We start from the raw sequence: 17,790 nt of genomic DNA on the forward strand, positions 1-17,790 counted from the left end.
AGCCTCCACAGGGATGCCGGAAAAGCTCTGCCGGAGGTGTGAGTTGAAGGCCTCCTGGACTTGGGACTCCTCCAGACGTTCCCAGTTCACCCGCACTACACGTTTGGGTTTACTCGGTCTTTCCAGAGGCTTCCCCCGCCACTCGACCCAACTCACCACCAGATGGTGATCAGTTGACAACTCCACCCCTCTCTTCACCTGAGTGTCCAAAACATGCGGCCTCAGGTCCGATGATACGATAACAAAATCGGTCATGGACCTTCTGCCTAGGGTGCTCTGGTACCACGTACACTTATGAGCATCCTTATGTTCGAACATGGTGTTTGTTATGGCCAATCCATGACTAGCACAGAAGTCCAGTAACAAACCACCACTCCGGTTCAGATCAGGGGGGCCGTTCCTCCCAATCACGCCCCTCCAAGTGTCTCCATCATTGCCCACATGTGCGTTGAAGTCTCCCAGCAAGACTAAGGAGTCCCCTTCAGGAGCCCCATACAGGACTTCTTTCAGAGTCTCCAAGAAGGCCGAATACTCTGAACTGCTGTTTGGTGCATAGGCACACACAACAGTCAGAGTTTTCCCCCCCATGACCCGCAGGCGTAGGGAGGCGACCCTCTCGACCACTGGGGTAAACTCCAACAAAGCGGCACTCAACCGGGGGCTTGCGAGTATCCCCACACCCGCTCGGCGCCTCACACCTTGGGCAACTCCGGAGAAAACAGAGTCCAACCCCTATCCAGAAGTAAGGTTCCAGAGCCGACGCTGTGCGTAGAGGTTAGCCCCACCAGATCCAACTGGTAACGTTCCACCTCCCGCACAAGCTCCGGCTCCTTCCCCCCCAGAGAGGTGACATTCCACGTCCCCAAAGCCAGCTTCTGTCACCTGAGTCTGGTCCGTCGAGACCCTCTGCTTTCACTGCCACCCTTCTGGCAGCGCACCCGACCCCATCGTTGTTTCCCGTAGGTGGTGGGCCCGCGGGACGGAGAAGCGGAGGTGTTGCCCACGTTGCTTATTCGGGCTGTGCCCGGCCGGGCTCTGTGGCAAGCCCGGCCACCAGACGCTTGCTGACGAGTCTTCCTTCTGGGATAACTTAACATGTTGTAGTAAAAACCTTAATCTGACTTTTGGGGGGATTTGGGCATTTATCAAAACACAATGAAGAAAACTAAAAAGATATAGTTTATCATAAAGCATCACTATTCAACTATTGCCGCATTTGAAAGCTCTATACAATGGTGGGACTTCACGTGATGTGTTCAGTGTAGGGAGGTAAATCAAGTTTTAAATGAAACAAAAGCTCTATAAAGTGTACAGTGTAAGCATTATACTAGTATACGTATGGCATGGTATAAGTCCACATTTATCACCGCAATGATTTTGCCCTAGCATTGTTATTGTCCAGTTAATATATGCCTGCTACCTCCTGGTCCTGTATTTTATAAAAGATTAATTATTTGTACTGTAGCATTTCAGCAGCAGATGTTTTGATAAAGTACAGTTTGCTGGCGGCAGATGAGAGGTGAGCTGAGGACCCAGACACTCTGTCACACGTGGATAGATCAAATTACACACCCCAAAAGATTAATGGAAGATCCACTTCAGTGTTCTTCATTAGTTCCCATCACACTGAGCTCTGGTGAGGCCGCAGATAAGCACGGTAACACTGTTCAGACTGTCTGACCAGGACCATAGGCCAGGAAAAAGAACAGAGAGGGAAACATTTCACCTACTGTGTGTTCAAGTTGCCCAGCCATCATCGTCACTTCAAATAGAGCATGTTCCCTTTCTGTTGTCATTTGACTGAAATATTCAACTCACTAAAATATGTGTATATATCAATATTTATCATGGATAATGATATCCTTACACAGAAATGATTGATTATTTTGTGATCAAGAGTTGAGTTTAGGTCAATAAGTTGATTTAGTGAGTCGGTAATTAGAAACAATGTTTATCTGTTGTGAAAATATGTATAACTAGAAAAACAATGCGTCTGTAACTGGCTATGTGAGGTGTGTAATAAACTCATGTGTATATAACTATTAATAAGTTGATTGATTTAGTAATTTCAAACCCTTTTTAATTTTAAGGCTTCCCAAATGTCTAACTGTATTTTTGGAGGAATAATAGTATGCATCTTGTGCCACAGGAAAATTATCTGAAAGTGTGAATGGAAAATCAAACAAAAGTATGCTAGAGGCGTCGTCCATGATATGGTCTAATTGTAACACATCAGACATACAGACTAGTTAAAAAAGTTCATCAGACAGGAACTGCTGCTATAGCTGACAGCGGCTGTTCTCATCAGGCAACGGGAGAAAAAGTACACTGAGAAAATGGAAACCTTGACTGTAATTTTATCTATTATGTCAACAGATTTCAAACAACTGTTTTAGGTTAGTTGAAAGTAATAATATTAAGTTAAACATAATATGTTTTATTTAAACTTCATATAATTGCTTGTGACACCTGTCGACCTAATGCATTTAATTAAAGCCACTGTTTCAGTTTCTGTTTTTTTTGTATAAACAGGTACACCACTAAACAGAGTAAATGACTATACTATTGGCTTGTGTGTGTGTGTGTGTGTGTGTGTGTGTGTGTGTGTGTGTGTGTGTGTGTGTGTGTGTGTGTGTGTGTGTGTGTGTGTGTGTGTATGCAGATGTGTTTAAAATCTATAGGACTTAAAAAATATTCTGACTGCAAGCTCCACACAAAGATTTAAAGAGAGAAGAGCCATTGGGCAAAATGAGCCTACGCTGCCATAAAGAGACAGCTGATCAAAGGCCTGTCCTCCAGGACGCTCCTGGGACTTACTTTAAATGTCTCATCATGTGTTATTTAGTAGCTGATCTGATTGTTTAGCTGTCCTGAGCATCAGGCTGCGGGCATAAACACTGGACTCATATAGATGATGTCATTTCATTGATATAAACACCAGATGTGGAGTGGATCTTCAATGGTGAGCTGCAGAGGCCTGGCTAACACCGGCAGCACAAGGCTAAATCCAGGGACACTACTTGGACTGGCTGCCATGGCAACACACAACAGGATTTTTAGGTCAAGTCGTATTAGTTAAATGACAAAGTAAGACTGTAAATAAGAGAGAAGAGGGGTCTACTGTGCTGCTGAGGAGTTACCACATTAGCATTAAATGGATCCTGGATGTGAATGAGAGGTACAGAGGTACAGAGACACAAAGCATAATTACCTGAGAGCACAAAACCTTTTGCTTTTCTCAAATGACGGAGCACTCTGTTCAAAGATGGACTCATTATACTGTTACTGGATTTAAAACCAGTCATAGGTTTCCGGTGTGGTAGGTGGAGCTTAAATGATACAAACTTTGCTCTGTGCTCATGGCGAGGTTGGCCGCAGAGATTTGAGGGGAAAACAGCTAGTTGCATTATTTTCTATGCTAACATCCCCCGCTAGTTATGCTGCTTCATACATCTGCTATCATTATCTGTTTGTGTCAATCAAGGTCCACCTTTTCATTTAGGGCACAGCTCTGCAACAATATCAGACGGTGAGCGATGCTGCGCTTTAGGCTACTCAGGCTACTATATCTCTCTATAGAAACTCAGCTGAGACGTCAGTCCAGAACTGTTTTACCGCTGCTCATGTGACCATAGCTCAAGCCAAAGCAGATTATATGTAAGGCTGAGCGAAATAAATGTCTGACCTGATTTCATGAATGTTTTTTTACTTATATCTATATATATATATCTTTTTTTTCATCTGATTATTTTCTCACTGATAACTTAAACAAATGTCAATGGGTAAGAGGTACTCCATTTTCACTGTTGTGGCCTGGAAATGGTTTATAAATCATTTTGGGCCTTTTAACCCCAAATGACTTGTTTCACTATTAGACTTTAATTTGGTTCAAGTCTCTAAAGGAACAAACCCTGGACTTCGAGCCAGAGAGACATTCCTCCAGAGAGACAGTCCTCCAGAGAGACATTTTATATGTACTGTACATAATATGTAAAAATGAATGATAAATTATTGATTTATTATATACCACAATTTGTTTCCTGGTTTTTATAGGGTTCTGTATTACACAGATTACTCTTGAAACTGTAAATGGAGCAGTATTATTTTGTATATTATTATCAGGGAATGGACAGTGACAACTTTCCATTCAGTAAATCTTACAAACAGACAAGAATAGCCCTTAGGAATAGGAAAGTGCTTTCATCATACTTAGACAAATATTTCCATGTTAATAAATGCTTCATTGTTAGATAGTCAGGAAATATTAAGCACGTTAATCTGTCTGCTATCCAGAATCAGTGTTGCTAGTATAGTTGGCCAATCCAGAGCACCATCCCAGGCTCATTCTGAAGCACACCTGTAGTTCAGTCTTGAATCAAATTAAACACTTGCCTTTTAAATCCTTTCTAAAATGATCAGAATATTTATCCTACAATGAAGCACTCAATACACACACAAACACATACAGGCTCACACACACATCAGACCTTGCATTCCATTCAAAGAAGCATGTAAACATGAAAACATGCAGCTATATTTGAATACAGACACACACACACACATGGAAAAGGAACACAAGAAGCACAGCGTGTGCCGAAGCAGCAGCTAGAGGCAGAGAGATATCACAGACTGCAGTCACGCAGCAAACATTCATCTCACTCCCTCTGACTGCAGAGAACAAATAAATAAAGAGGAATAAAAAAGAAAATGAGACAGCTCAGAGAGAGTGCTCTGACTGTCCGTTGCCGTACAGCACACACACATGGATTTAAATGTGCAGATTCTACTTAAAGTAATGCCCAGTGACCCATGCTTAAAGCTTAAAACCAAACAAACACTTATAAACAATGGAAAGTAGGAATGACATACGCTGAGCTCATTTCAGAAACAGTTGAAGATTTAGTCCTTTTGGTCACCAACTAGAAAAAACAGCAGCAAGAATATAGCAAGCGAATGAGTGTTAGACGGTTTACCCTTTTCCAAACCTGTCCACTCAAGTCAGCCAGTTGATAAACCCCAACACGTTGTTGTGTGCTGGAGAGGTCAAGGTAACCGTGCTCTTGGTTCCTGCCCACACTACAGTTCACCTGGCACTTCCTCTAATCCCTACATGCAGCAGGCTCTTCAACCACCTCAGCAGTTTTCCAAACAAAGGGTCTGACTGGAAACGGTTCAGTGTCAGTTGTAAAATCGAAACGAAACGATCGATCAACCATCCCACAAGAACAGGAAATGTCAAATCTGTCTCTTTTCTAGTCAACAACAACTAGTTGTACCGATTTCCATAGGTACCTGGAGTGGAAAAGCCAAAGTTGACACAGGAGCCAGTTAGACTGTCATTCATGAGTATCTATGGATGGAATCAAAGGGATCAAACGTCGACCTCCAGCCATGGGAAGAAGGTCCCTTCTATCTGTCAAATGGTGAAGCAGCCACTCCAATTGGATGGGGAAGTCTTTCTGTGAATCTTCAAGATAAAGTTTCCACTCTCCCTATAGCTGTCCTTGGGCCCAAAGTTCTAGCCTATGGTGTGGTTCTTGGTCTAACTTTCATTTCAGATATTGGAATGATAATTATCGTGGCAGATAAAGAAGAATCGGACGAAACCCTCTTTTTCAGTCACACACTAACACAGCACACACAGTGAAATGTGTCCTCTGCATTTAACCCATCCTATGGGCAGCTATCGTACAGCGCCCCGGGAGCAGTGGGGGTTCGGGAATACTGCTTTAGGTCCAACCCCTCTGTTGTCTACCCCTTCCAGCCAGGTAATCCCCACATCCTTTGGAATAGAGATCCAAACACAGCATCATTCAGGGCAAAGTCTTCCCTAATAAGCGCCGTTCCACCGCCCATTCTCTCTTTTGAACCTGTGAAAATGGCAGCCAAAGATTACATCAACATTGCTGTGTCACATGCACACTTAAAATATGGTGAAAAGGAACAATTACGGCAGTTACTTGAGTCTAAGGTCTGCACTAATGAGCCTGGTAAAACTAAAGTTTTGAATCACACCATCCATTCCACAAACTGTGTGCCAATCAAACAAAAGGCCCACCAAATGTCCCCTGTTAAGCAAGCCCTTTTGGAAGAACAATTAAGAGAGATGATAACTTCATGAGTCATTGACCCCTCCCATTCTGGATGGGCTTCTCCTATAGTTTTACCACCAAAAAAAAGATGGAGGCCACAGATTTCGTGTACATTTTAGGAAAGTTAATGCTGTCACGGAAACTGACGCATATTCTTTACCAAACATCAATGAAATCCTTGAATCACTTTCTGGAGCTGCCCTTTTCTCCACTATTGAATAAACGGTGAGGCAAGTACCCATGGATCCAGAAAGTAAATAATACAAAATTACCGGTTTTACAGTGAAGGAAACAAGTATTTGATCCCCTGCCGGTTTGTTAGTTGGCACCCAAAGAACTGAACCATCTATACTTTTAATGGTAGGTTTATTTCAACAGTGAGAGACAGAATATCAGAAAGAAAATCCAGAAATGTACATTAAGAAAAAAAAAGATAAATTGTGGGAACTAAGTATTGTTGATTTCAAATATCTTGATTCTGGTCTCATCTGACCACATCACCTTCTCTGAATCATTCAGAGGATCACTGGCAGACTCCAGACGGCCTTTACATGTGCCTTCTTGAGCAGGGACTCTTGCGGGCGCTGCAGGATTTTAATCCATTACAGCGCAGGGTGTTACCAATCGTTTTCTTGGTGACTGTGGTCCCAGCTGCCTTCAGATCATTAACAAGTCCCTCCTGTGTAGTTCTTGGCTGACCCCTCACCTTTCTCATGATCATTGATTCCCCACGAGGCCAGATCTTAGATGGTGGAGCCCCAGAACGAGTGCGATTGATGGTCATTTTGTGCTTCTTCCATCTTCTAATAATCAAACCAGTGTTTATTTGGGCAGCTATTTTAGATTTAGTCTTAGTCTTTGGACAAAAATGGTTATTAGTTTTAGTCACATTTTAGTTGTTTTTAATCCTTCATAGTTTGAGTCTAGTTTTAGTCGACGACAACTCAAAACGTTTTAGTCCAGTTTTAGTCAAAATGTTTTCTCTCTTTAAACTAATTCAGTTAGGCAAATACAGGTATCTGAAATTGGAATCAAGGTGACAGTATCAAGTGTTGAAATTCGCAAAGCAACATTTCCCTCTCTTAACACTTTGTGTAATGTCTGGATTCCTTTCCTTAGTTATTGGGATATCTCTAGACTCTCACATTGATGCAATGCTGCTGTGCTGTCCTTGCTGATCCGCTAATGTGCATACTATCTATATATACTAATATAATAATATTATCATTAAAATATAGTATATCAATAATATGAAGTTTAGATTTTGAAGATTCAAATTATGTTATAACATAATACTACTAGCCTATTATATATATATATATATATATATATATATATATATATATATATATATATATATATATCTACCTGGCCTTAGAGATAAGAAACCATACACAAATATCTTCTGGATAAATCGCTGTGTAATCTTAAAAAAACAGCTAACTGCAGCGTGACTGGATACTTACTGCAATGCAAGCCCAGCCAACATTAGCCTGGAAGCCAGGCTCATTCCTTTGCTACCGCCAACTGACAACTTTTTTGTAAGAAAGACTAAACCAACATGGCTAGCTAGCAAATGTGCCACTAGTTGCCGACTGCCCAGTAATATTGACTTAACGTTAGCGAAATGATATGCTTAGTTAGCATTACAACATATCATGTATCATTACAGTTTACAGTTAGCTAACATACCGTGGCATAAATAGCAGGATGGTGCGCCTTCAAGTGTCTCTCCAGGTTGGTCGTATTCTTCCCAACTAATTTGTAGCCACATGGCGTCTCTCCTTCTCCCACAGTAACAGTGCAGTGTGTTTTCCTTTCATAAATAAAGTGTTACCATATATCTAGTATTATCTAGTATCTAGTAGTAGTATATATCATAATATGACCAAGCTGACTGTGTGTTGTTGTCCTTGTAGTTGCACAGTATTGTATGTTGTAATCACTCTTTACTGTTGCGTAGCTACAATGTGAACCTATATGCGTCAATAAAACCCTCAGAACAGCATACAGACCTGTAGGATTAAGAGTGCAAAGGTCTTTTAAGGGTGATAGGAAGGTGTGACGGGTGGGTCCAACAAACTGAACTTTTACACAGGGGACCCACTTCCTGTCAACTGCAATGCTCTTCAGAACAGTGTCAACTAAGACAGGATGTACACTTCCCTTCAAATGTCTGCGCCAGTGTAAGTATTCCATATTTCCAGGAGACCACTTGATTCCTCCATACAGTGTTCTGGTCCGTAAACTCATTTTGTGAGCCACTGCTTCATGCCCCAAACTGCACTGGACCACACTGACGTTTCAAACAGAATCTCTGCAGACAGGGGTAAATAGGTCAGGGCTAATGGCTCTCTCCATTATGTTCTCAAAGGACATTAGAGGTGACATTCTACATGGAGAAACTTGTTATGAGTCCCTAATCTCTCACTTCTGTCTCCCAGCAGCCATAAAACTGCAGAGAGACGAGGAGCTGAGTAAGGGAAATGAGTGTGATAATAATGCAGTAGAACTGCAGCGCAGAGATCTTTGGAGCGCTGCAGCCTCTGTGCTCTGATCTCATTCTGCATGCATCAGAAAAAGGTTACTATACATTAGGATAAACTTTTTTTCTTGGGATTTAATCAGCAGGGTTATCATCTCTGTCTCTGAGGCCCAGGCTCATTAAACATACGACCACTTTTGACCATATGTTGACATCAGCAACACACCACAAGGGAAGAGAGACACATTAAAGGGAAACACATTCATGCATCATGTTATAAGCCTGTGTGTCAGAATAATGTTCGAATACTGTACTAAAATGTACTGGAGTACTCACTGTATATTATACAGTATGTCCATCAATATTGCAGTATACTTCTATAAAGTTGGTACTTGTAAATATTGTATCATACACCTTTAACTTGTTTCCTGGCTCAAAACTCAGTTTGGCCAAGAACTACCTACCCTGCCTTCAGAGCAGATTCGGAGCAGAATAGGATCTGATCTGTGTCAAAACAGAATTAAAAAGTGCTCAGAGAGACACATAGAGAGAACAAGAACTTTTATCAGACTGAGAAACTCAGAGTTTTGTGAATGAACACTACAGAGGCAGACAAAGTAGGAGACCGTTCGTCCGGATAACTCAAGTATTAAAAGCTGTGGTGTGTGTGTGTGTGTGTGTGTGTGTGTGTGTGTGTGTGTGTGTGTGTGTGTGTGTGTGTGTGTGTGTGTGTGTGTGTGTGTGTGTGTGTGTGTGTGTGTGTGTGTCAACTAGGCCAGTACATCCCTAGGCTTTATTCAGCACAGTAATCTAATCTGATCACGCTGGCTAATTGTACAGACTTTTCTCGGCCTGATTCTCCACCCTCATCTGTCAGTCTACCTGCTGCTGTCTGTTGACCAGAATAAAAGGTCTCCTATTATGCTATATTTGAACAATATATTGTAGGTCTCATATCTCTACAAAACTTGTCTGTGAAGTGTTTTGCTCAAAATACCAAACAGATCCCCCATTGTAGCATGCCTCATCCCCCTCTATTTCAGCCCTGTTCCTGAATTGCTGATTCTGTGACTGTAGCTTTAAATGAACTAGCTGCTGCTGGTCACGCCCCTTTGGAGCATCATGATCTCTCCTCTGAAGAGAGTTTTCTACCGGGAGAAACTCAGCTAAACGCTGCCGTGATTAAACGCCATATTATGTTCCAAACCACATCCAGCATTATCTCTGAAACAGTATGGAGCTCAAACGTTTCTCTCTCTCGGTTTACCACGAGGACAGGACCTTTATATTACATACAGTCTCTCCAGTACAGCGTTAGCTCTGAGTGTTAGCGATGCTTGCTAATGTAAACACAGACCATAATACTTCCGAAACAGAGTGGATTCAGCTTGCCGACTGTTAGCCCAGTAAAAATAGGAAAAAACCTAGGACAAATTGCAACAGAAGCAAACTTAACTGATTTTGTATCCTCATTATGTCCTGAGTAAGGGAAAAAAAGTCCCAAAGAAACGCAGTATGGGAAAGTTTTGAAAAACACCCAAATAAAGCCTATTCATTATTTTTGTCATGTGAATAGGGTAAAAATTGCAACCTTTAGATATCACCATGAAAGTTGATTATTAGTTGATTATTTACATCAAGACAAACAAAACATGTATTACAAGTTTTTTTGAAATTGTTTGTTAACCTGGGCAAACGGTGCATAATCTAATTACATATGTGCTAATTTGCATAAATACCACAACAGATCTAAACATTGGGTATAGCCAGGAGAAAATGTCTTGGTGAATCTTATTGACATATAACAGTAAAAGATTTAATGTTAAGGTCTGAATGAAACCCATTTAGGCTACCCATGAGCATTAATACATAGAGGGACTGTTTCTGGGGGATGAGTCTGAGGACAACAGGAGACACAGGTAAGGAGAATGCAAAAGACAAAAGGTAGGTAAAATAAAAAATGGCTGGATCAAACAATCAAATTACGTAGACAAAGCACCACTAGAGAATCTGATCTTCATTCTCATCACAGGCCATCTGCATTGAGTTTGTGCAGCTCACTCCCCTGCAGTGTTTACAGGCAGGGGTGCATTCTATATATTTTTTTACAACTGCATCTCAGGGTGCTGCAGTCAGACTGGCAGCTGCATCTAATGACCTTCAAAAGCTTCTCAGGAGCAGGAGGTAGGGTTGTCTTGATTGGCACAAATCCCATGCCACAGTTGTGCATCCCCATTCCATAGGACAAAGTCCATCTGTAACATAAAACACACTTTATTAACCCCCATGCAGGAAATATTGGTATTGTCACAGCAGCAATGAAGTACATAAAATTAAAAAAATACACAATAAACATAGAACTATAGCAGAAATCAGAGTTACAGTAAAATGTATAAGTACCAGATGTTGATCCCTTCCATTCTTGTACTTGTAGGTACACTCATAGGCTGTGGTACTTTGCTGCTCCTGCTGTAGGTGGTAAGACCTATGGCTGAACGTATGTAGAATTCGATGCCACTTTCTCACAGAACTGATGATATCGGAGGGAGTCGAGGGTGTCTGTAGGTCTTCCATTGTAGAGAATCACTATAGCTTTCTCTCCTGCTTCTGTATATCATCTGTAGGTGTTAAATGTTCATCGAACACCTTGGCTTGCTCTCGAAACACGTCACTTCCTTTGAATTTCTACAACGATGCTCCCTTCCCGATCCCATGAAGGCGAGATGTAGTTTCACATCCCAGAACTACGTGTAAGAACAACATATGCTTACATATGTCTAGGCCAAGCCGTTCTTTTATAGCCTTGATGTTCCACATGTGAGGCTTCTTAGTGTTCTTCCTTGACTCACTACAGAGGAACAGATCATGGGAATCCATGCTCACATGGTAACAGATGACTAAGAGATCTGTGTCATCCCCTATTAGCACAGTTTTCTTAATGGTAGCACACTGCACAGCTTTCTGTACAATCAACAGATCAGCGTCTCTGGAGGCATGGTAGGTCTCACAGTTTGTCTTCTGTAGTCCTCCACTTAGCATGGAAATTAATTGCTGTTTGTTCTGCCTGTTTGCCAAGAACTCTTCCTTTTTCATTGTGAGCAACATGTCGGCTGTAAATGTCACTGTAGTGCCAATCCTCCCTTTTGACCGTCTCTGGTGTGTCATATCCTTTGTGTTGTTACTTTGATAGCCATCAAACACCACTATAGCCTTGCCATACCTCTTCCCTACATACTCTGTGAATTGGTGGCATATGTCTTTGTAAGTAGATCCCTGGAATCATGGGATTCGTTGAAGAAGTGCTCCACCATCCAAGACGTACTGGCTGCCATCGACCACATTTTCTGCTGGAACATCTGGCCCAACAACTTTCCAGATGGCGTCAGCGAGGGCAGGCTTCTTTGCTTCGTGAAGTAGAAGGGAGGAATCAAATAGAGATGGAGGATAGCTACATAACTCGTATTTGAGGGCTGACTCAAGTTCATCACATTTCTGTGCCACTATCATCAGTCTCTGGAAGAGAAGTTGTTGATCAACTTGAATTTCATTTCCATCGATCCTCACAGAGGACTCCATGCCAAGAGTAACAGCTTGATCCTTCCTCTTGAAAGTATAGTCACCAAGTGTTTGTCCATCCATTGACTTCAGGATTGCAGTGCCAACAGACTGTGCAGTATCAACGTTGAGGTTGGAAAGAGCATGCTCCCCGGTGTTAATGTTCCTCAGACTTGGGTCACTGCTGAATGGATTTTGCTCCTGTAGATGACTGAGAACTATTAGTGTATCCTTCCAGTCACAGGCTTGCCTTGCTTTGGTCATGTCTTTATTCTGCTCTCCAGTGTTGTAGTTGACCCCTGTGAGTCTTTCTATTGCGTGGTTTACTTCTCCACAGGCGGGCATGGAAAGCAGGCACAAGCAGACGTTGTTGCTCCGTCATCCCTCGCCCTCGTGTGAGCCCACCACTGGTTTTTAAACTCCTCATGAGAACCTGCTCAATGATCAGGTCAGGTGAGAGACCTGCCCAAAGGCGGTCGCTCCGAAAGATCACGTGGAACCCTTCCTCGAAACGTTGTTGGACACCTGGGTGTGTGGTCTTTTGTTACATTGTTACGTTGCGCATGTTGACTAACATATGTCAAGGTCGAGAATATGCATGTGCTATCACTTGAAGTCAGATCAATCATGGGCAGGAACATAACGCTTGACTTGCCAGGGTGGTCACCTTTATGCACCAACTGCAGCATTCCTGACCATGCTGGTCTGGGAGAACCGAAGAGGATGGATGACTTCCACAGGATATCAAGGTTTTCATAGCTATTCTGGACCTGAAGCTTCTGAAGCTTCTGGTAGGTTATTGCTGTGAAGTTGTGCCTTTCCTCTCTGAAGTACCGTACATCTACCCTTCCAACAGCTGCCACATCCAAGGAAGTAGCCTTCAACCTGGGGATTGTCTTCCTCAATGTAATTCCAGGAGTAATGGTCGCATTCATCCTCATATGTACCAAGCCCATCAACTGTGCGGATGTTATGGTTGACATTGTCGGCAGCATATTGGACACACTGTGTTGATAGGTCAGGAATGTTAGCTCCATAGAACTTGGCTGCATTTCGCTCAAATTGGTGCACCTCCTCATATGAGCAACAAAACCCAAGATGATGAAGAGTGTCAATGAGGAACCGTGAGGCAAAGTGGTGATATAATTGTATGCCCAATCCAAACTGAAGTGGTGCTAATATCACTCTAGGTGTGGTTGCCTGCATCAGTGCTTGTCCAATTGCCGCTACTTTGGCTTGAGTTTTGGTCCCAACAAATAGTTTCGATTTCGGCATTTGGGTAAGATTCATTAGATAGCTCGATGTCTTTGATATCTTGTTTGATGAGCTTTGCTGCTGTCCTTACAAACTTGATCTGCTCTTTATTTGTGTTTGTGTCCTTCTTCTGTGCGTCATAGTAGTCTCGCAGCACCGCCTTAGTTGTTGTCCTCATGGTAACCACGGTTGGTTTTCCATCCATCTGAGTGTATATGATCTTCTCCCCGAAGTGTTCTTCCAGCCTTTTCTTCATATACTTATAACTATATGCTTCCCTTTCACTGTGTCCAAGCTTCTGCTGCATGAGGTCAATTAGATCCTTTATGGTGATCTGCTCATCATCGTTTTCTTCTTTAATATACTTTGCCACCTCCAAGAATGCTGCTGTCCTCTCATTGTGTTGAAGGCGGCCAACCTTCACCCTCTTTGACTCTTGTTCAGTGTCTGTTTTATATGCTGCTGGTATTTGCTTCTTTGTACGAAAATTCACACTGCGAGTCTGGTGATATACTGCATCTGCTGCATGTAGATCATGTGCATGCAGAATCCGTGCTTTCACAGTCTCAGACCATTTATCACCTCGTTCGTCACATATTCCCAAAAGTGTCTCCTTGATATCAATCGTCCTGATTTGGTAAACTTCAGACTCACATGGCCTCTTTCTCTTTTTCCCAACCTCAGCTGGTGTGCCACAAAAGAGGCAGTCAGTATTGAAAGAGTATGTCCCAGTACTTGATATTCGTATTTGTCTCTCTCTACTTGGTTCTGAGTGTTGTTGGTTGGTGTCCTTGGCTATCTGTGGTCATCTAGTATAAGAACATCGACAGTCTCTGTGTACGTTATCACCAGGTAAGGTGCAAATGTTGTCTCTCCTAATTGCACTGGCCTGGTTGATAGACAAACTTCCTTTCATTCCAAGTGTTGAAAATGGCCTCGCTCCATTAACATCCTGCTTGCAAATGACACACTGTTCATGTTCCTCCATTCCTGAAAATGGACAAAAAATCTTTAAACCTTTATGTAGTCAGATAAATCTCACTGATCCATGATGCAAAGTAAACATTAACACTGTAGGCAACATACAAAGCATATTCTTCTTTATCTCTCATGTACTGTATGTGAACAGTGGGTGCAGATGGAACAAGTGTTTGGTGACACAAACGAGAGTTCCCTACATTAGTAATGGGGAGAGAAAAAGGAGAAATAAAACCATAAGTATAGAACAAAGTTATGGTTGCTTGCTATTTCCAAATTTCACTTTCATTGTAATCTTAATTTAGCCTGCTAATGTTTTGGTTTTGCTGATATTACTGTAGTTTCTACCTGAGCAATCTAACATGGTGACACTTTGAATCCTACTTTAACTTACATTTATGTGGACAGTCAGGTCCAGTGTGGAGCAGTATGTATGCATATGTGTAGTAGTCATTGTCATAGGTATAGGCATGGTCTACTCTAGATAAAAGAGATAAAGTGGTTAGGGTTCAGACATCAGGTAGGCTAGAGTAGCATGAAGATAACCACTAAACCATATTCTCTGTATCACACTTTCATTCATTAAGATAGGGATACATGGTTTATCGTAGGCATTGCACTGCCATGTAATGCCATGCTAGCTAAGACTGTGTTAGCTAGCTAATGAAACGATTCGCTAATCCTAAACTTGACATCGTTTCACCAATAATAGTCGTACCACAGGTCAACACACATCCAGATGTTCCAAATAAATTGTAATTGATCACAAGGTATGTTTTATTTATGTAGGTTAAATAATCCATGTAGGAGAAACAAAAGAAAATATTTCTTACCTGAGTAACAGCTTAGCTTAGTGGACCTTGAATGAATGACTGAATCTCCGTCCCTTATGGTGACATTTGTTTGCCTCTTTAGTCTTTTACTGTCAACAAGATTCTACAAGACATTTTCACCTGGCTATAACCAATGTCTAGTTATGTTTTGTTATTTATGCAAATTAGTGGATACATTATTATGCCCCATTGCTCATCTTACCAAACAATTTCAAAAAAACTTGTAATACATTTTTTGTTTGTCTTAATGTAAGTAATCAACTCGGTGATTTTCATGGTGATATCTAAAGGTTAAAAATGTTACCCTATTCATGTGAGAAAAAGAATGAATACGCGTATGAATAGGCTATTTAGGTGTTTTTCGAAACTTTCCCATACTGTGTTTCTCCGGGACTTTTTTTCCTTTACTCAGGACATATTGAGGATACAAAATCAGTTAAGTTTGCTTCTGTTGCAATTTGTCCTAGGTTTACCCCTTTTTTGGCTTACTTTTACTGGACTATGTATATATTGGGGACGATAGGTTGGGACGTGGGTATTGCCAGGAGTTCAATGTAAAGCCAGCCCACATTTTCCTTATACCGTCATAAGAACGGCAAATCTGGATCAGCTCGTTTGTACCCCCGTTTTTAGAGATGTGGGTAAGGAGGAAAAGAGAGAGGGTTGTATTTTCTGACAATTTGTGAGTCTCCTTACACACCGGGGACACATATTTATGTAGAAAACGAATCAAAAAGTGCATTTGGCATAATAGGGGACCTTTAAATGTGTTAACCTCCTTTCATTTATATTATCTCCTTTTGAATTTCCTATTTCTTTCCTCTGACAAGTTTTCTACATATAGTATGGAGCAGTGTAGAAATACAGAGAACAGCATGGGCAAACAGTACCCCATCCTGAGGCTGTAATCATGTTGTATTACACCACTATCACTTCCTATATCCTATTTCCTTCTGGAATCCCAGTAATGAGAGAATAAGTTTGATGTATCTCATCTTACAAACATAAACAGCGAAGCTTTACCTCAAGCAAACACATTCTTTAGACACACAACCCCCCCTTCCCACACACACAGTGTCATTAAACTCTAACCAACCCCATCCAGTATATGCCCATAACAAAGGTTCAGAGATATGTTATTAGTGATAATGTGTACCTACACGGAGAAATTCCCACAGAAGCCTTGAGCTACGACATCACTGTGCAGCTTTAGATTATAGACTACAGTTACAGAGGACATGGGACCGCGGAAGAGACAAAATGAGATAAAAAGGGACACACATCTTGCGATGCCAACATTTCTGTACAACTGGGAAGTAATGCAAGATATGTATTTCTTATGTACAGTAAATGTGTAGTATGGCTGAAGGAAGGAAGCTCGGGATACTGCCGTGGAAGGTAGCTCATCTGCGACATATAAGAAATACACTCTCTGCATCCGAACAATGAAAGATTCATTTGGAAGACCAAAGTAGGTATTTTAGGACCCAGTATACACGGAAATTATATTTTTTAGAACAATTTCTTGAACTGTTACTCTCAAGTCACTTTCACAGTTAAGATAAATCTGAAAATGTAAAGTTTCTTGATGAATTGAAGTGAATGAGGGCCATGTAAAGCAAACGCAAAACATAAATCAGACTGTTTATGTGGAAGTGTTATTTATTCATATTTAGACTTCTCTATAAATGCATGTTTGTGAAGTTGTGAGCATTAAACTTCATTTATTTAATTGCCAATGTACTACAAATGTCAATTCAACAGTATTACAGACACTATTACTACTACTACTATACTATACTATACTCAGACGCATTGACTTTTTTATGCCAAAACATTCCAGTTACTATCTTCCATGTCAGGATATGATATCAAAATGCATAACCACATCAATAGGATGCTTCAAAAACTCAATCATATGATTCCATCCTCATATCAGTCTCCCAGTTGACATTTCCTTTGGGAAGTGGAAACCTTTTTCCATTAAAAATCAGATTAATGAGTTACTAGAGTTAATGTGTGTGTTATAACGGCAGTGAAGCCAAGATTTGGAATAATGTTTTACCCATACTCATTGTTACACGTATCTCTACTTCATAAAATAGATTACCTTTTAATTTTCAGTTCTTTTCAGACAGTATTGAAGCAATATTTGTATGCAGGTTGGTGATGTGTTGCTTTTTAAGTAGAAACAAACTGTTTTTAATTTCTCCCCCATGTTAGCTGACAGGGAGAGGATAACAAGTACCTCAGAGGGAAAATGTTCCACTTTATTCCAAACCACAGAGTATATAGAGTGTGGTTGGCTGATAAATGAATAATATGTACTTCCTCTCTTGGAGATGTCAAGCTGCTGTATGGAGAGGAGAACAACAATAGGACACAGGGAAACGTCCGTGCATGTTGCTACAACACACTCAGATACACTTGCAGAATTGCAACCCTTATATTTCACATTACACATGTATGGATAACTATATATGAACACTGAGCCACACACACAGGCTTTGCAGTGGTAAGCTATTTGTACAAACAAGCCAATCTAGCTGAGACAGGGCGAGCTGCAGAGCTATAAAAGATGTGGCTGTGGAGA

The sequence above is a fragment of the Eleginops maclovinus genome, chromosome 3 (assembly GCF_036324505.1).
Source record: "Eleginops maclovinus isolate JMC-PN-2008 ecotype Puerto Natales chromosome 3, JC_Emac_rtc_rv5, whole genome shotgun sequence".
Lineage (NCBI taxonomy): Eukaryota > Metazoa > Chordata > Actinopteri > Perciformes > Eleginopidae > Eleginops > Eleginops maclovinus.